The 3,857-nt window shown below is 36.7% G+C and overlaps 1 long non-coding RNA gene across 1 annotated transcript in view; it reads left to right on the forward strand.

Annotated features, from left to right (window-relative positions):
- LOC109288167 overlaps positions 1–2,501 on the forward strand; it is a 23,744-nt gene extending 21,243 nt beyond the window's left edge. The window contains exon 2 of the long non-coding RNA XR_002095080.1: positions 1,459–2,501. This is a non-coding gene — a long non-coding RNA (uncharacterized LOC109288167). The remainder of the gene's footprint in view (positions 1–1,458) is intronic.
- The last annotated feature ends 1,356 nt before the right edge of the window (positions 2,502–3,857 follow it).

Raw genomic sequence — 3,857 nt, forward strand, 5'->3', positions numbered from 1 at the left:
TCCTCCAGCCCCCCGACCCCTTATTTACTGGCAACAGAGCCCTGGTGCTGAAAGATGCAGCCTGGGTGGCAGTTTGTTTCAGCACCAGGGCTAGGGGCCAAACAGAGATGCTCTGGCAGCCAGAGCATCTCTGTGGAGGACCCAGCTTCTGGTTGCCCTCCCCTGCTTTTTTATACTTTGCTTTTTTTTAGACCCCTGGATATCCAGGGGTCAAATTTTCTCCCCACGCTGCAAGTTTACAGTGTGGGGAACATTTTTTTTTTTCCCTCACATGCCTGTTGTCCCACCTCAAAGGGGTTTGTGGTGGGGCAAGAGGCACATGTGTGCTCATGTGGACATGCCCCTAAAGGCCAAGATCAGAATTTTTAAAGCATTTAGGCATCTAAAGATTAGGGCTGTGCAAAGCTTCAGGTGGTGGTTTGATTTGGAGGAGATTCAGCCAGATTCGGTGGCTGAATCTCTGAATCCAAATCAAATCAGGTGACCAATTAAAAGGTCCAAATCTATTCAAAGCTCTCCAAATCTTTGGAAAAGATTTGGAGAGCTTTGATGATTCGGACAGTCCTCGGTGGCTGCAGCAGGGAGCTGCAGCCACACTCAGAGCTGGTGAGTAAGGGGGCGGGAGCTGAATATCCAAATCAGATTCAGCTGAATCAATTCAGAACAGTAATTTGAATCACTGAATCGAAACACTGTCCCCTGAATCAGCCGAATTCAAATCCAAAGTGAATACTAGCCACTTAGCCCAGGCCTACTACAAATACAGATAAATGATTAGTAAAAAATTTTAAACCAATCAACAGGTTCTGACAATCTCAAAAGATCTGACTGAGCATCTCTCTGAATTTCTAGAACTTAACTATCTGACCCTGAAAACAGAATCTTCATGGATTATGGTTGGCTCATCTAGTTTGCTTCTAGATCATCATAATAAGAATGATATTTCTTTATTTATGTCTCCTTCTTTGTAGTTTTATCTGTTTAGATTGATTTACCTTCAGTCAAAGAACTGAAGTTTTTTGGGAAGTTTCCTAGTTATGTTGTAGCCCATAAAGAATTCGATTTAAAAATAAGTCTCACTCTATCATGCACCAGGTTTGAGAAACTTAGTGATAGTTATATATTTAAAGTTTTAGATTGCATTTATCAGATATTACAGTATCCATATGCATCATCACAGGCAATCATTGAAGCTATCAGTCTGTAGAACAAATGTGTCTGCCTAGATTTATCCTGGTATGCTATGCCCTGGATTTGTGACTGGCATCTCCAATGTGAAGCTGGCAGTCAAATATCTTTAATGTCCATTACATCTCTACTGGAGATCTCTATTATCTGTAATGTATGTTGGACATGAACAGGACTTTTTAAAAATGCTGCTTGCTTAGGAGCAGTACTGTTTAATCACTTGATTTCAGAAAGGCATTACTGTGTTTGTGTTTGTTTGTGTTTTTACAGATGCTGGCATGAAAAAGCTAAGAAACATTATATCAAGAACAAACTAGCATGGATTTATTTATGCTAAAATATGAAGAAAGCAAGACACTGGTTGCTATGCAAAAGTCAGAGTTTCCAGCACATACTGCACTGTAGCATTTTGAATGCCAGGGTTTTCCTTGTAGAAAACATATAAAGAAATAACTAGGTCCATGATGTAGTAACAATAGTAAACTGGTGATCAGATACCAGTGATCACTGTGAACATTAAGATACTATTAACATAGAAAAATTAAACCATAGTGAACTTAACTAGCGGCATTAGATCCTATGATTATGGTTAAATACAAAGAATTAAAACTGTGATTACCAGAAAGCCTGTCTAACTAAAGAAGACCAGGGATGAAATAATTGTCAACCATTACCTTTATAGACAGGGTAATGCCATTTTCCTTGATCAGCTGATATCTGCTTTGCTCACTTGTCTGAAAGAAAAGAAGAGATTTTCCATTAAATTCCTAAAGCTTATTACAATGCATTTTTAAATTCTCATTTTTCTTTATATTAAAAATATTGTTACTCTGTTGAATCATTATAAGCTGCTATTACAGTTTCTGATACTGTTTCCACTCTGGTTAATCATATTTGAGGTCCTAACAGTGAAATGAAGTACACTGTAGTTGACCCATTTTTCTAATATATTATATACTGACTGATTCTGACATAGTGTTCAGCTGTCCAAAAACTATTTTACCTTACTACTCTAGGTAATATGCTGCTAATTGTCTTTGGATGCTTAACATTCTCCAAATATGCATATTCTCAACAATGACAACTTGAATAAATCTATATTACTAGTAGTACCGACATTAAATTAGTCTTCCAAGAATTGAACCTTATGTACAATCCCCCACCCTGAAAAACTTCTACTTAATCCATTGTCATCAAGCTAATTTTAAATTCATATCTTGATGAATAATTATTAATTGTGTACAATTCCCAAATATTTGCTAATGTTGATATAGCAAAAGTTTCAACAAAAACATAATAAATCTAAGAAAACAGATTGCATCAGAATGAGTTACAACCACAAACTTCAGTTGAATGAGGTATGAGAGTGATTGTTGTCTCTTATGTTTTCTTTAATTTCATCTCAATTCATGTTACTTCCAGAGAATGACCTACTTTAATGTAATCAGTTAATTTACCATTGTACTACTTTTTAACATTAGGAAAATGCTTTCAAAATTAATGTAATTAAGAAAAGGCTTTTGTGCAAGGAGAAGCTGGATGATATCTAAACCTAGGTATGCTTCTTGTTCTGGTATAAATCCAGAAGGCTTTCTCATGGGCCGAGGTGGCTTCAAGGCTAAATATTAAAGAACTTAACAACTAGTGAAAAAAAATCAAAGTGTGTGGAGGGAAGCACAAAGATATCTGACAACTATCAAGAAATGCTGATATCAAGAAATGCTTTTTGTTTATGGAGCTCAGGTATGAGGGCAAATTCTCTTTCTACGTCCAGTTTGAGAATGCACACATTTGGAAATTTAGGAAGAAGTATATTATTACTATAAGTGACTGTACAGTTAATTCTTATAAGCATCTTATAACACATAGAGGCATGTTTTTCTTAAGGGAAGAATATACACAACTGGGCACAGCATGACATTCCATGAACAGTAATCAGAAAAGTTACTTAAATGATGCATGTATTCTGTAATATGAAAAATATTATATAAATGTGCAAATGGTCACTTCCAGCCTGGTTGTGGTACAGTGAAGGGAGAAAAGGTCTGTCACCACAAAACGTATGCTCCATTAGTAGGACAAGAGACAGCACAAGGTGTTGCTGTAACCTCAAGAAGATTTTCATTTCTAGAAGTGGAAATTTCTCTGAATTTTTTGAGAAGTTTCCACTGCTGGAAATCTTTCCAGGAGAGGGAGCAGTACAGGTGTTCAGAAACACTATCATTCAGAGAGTTTCTCTCAAGAGAGATATTTCAAGTTGACACCCAGAAATTTTTATCCCAGGGGGGTTATGTTTCCTCCAGGAGAAACTGAATCAATGGTTACATGCTCGTTATTTCTACTGGAAGAATTGCTGCTCTCTCAGCAGAAGCAATGTTTTGGCATAACCTAAGTGTACAGCATTGTTACTGTTCAACATCTGCCCAATATTTTCTCTGGATCTATTCTCACTACATAGGCATAACACATAAGAAGAGAGACATAGTTAATTGTGTTAGTCAGAAATCAAGTAGAAGGCAGGATAGATTTGCACCTTATAAACTAACCGTATTATCTGGCTATCTCTCTATCTCACAAGTTTTCACAGCATCTGATAAAGTAAGCTATAACTCACAGAAGCTTGTGGTATTATTCTGATGACATGTGATACAGTTCATGAAAGCTTGTGC

The sequence above is a fragment of the Gavialis gangeticus genome, unplaced genomic scaffold (genome assembly GCF_001723915.1).
Source record: "Gavialis gangeticus isolate Ggan-Ray unplaced genomic scaffold, GavGan_comp1, whole genome shotgun sequence".
In the NCBI taxonomy this organism is placed as follows: Eukaryota; Metazoa; Chordata; order Crocodylia; family Gavialidae; genus Gavialis; species Gavialis gangeticus.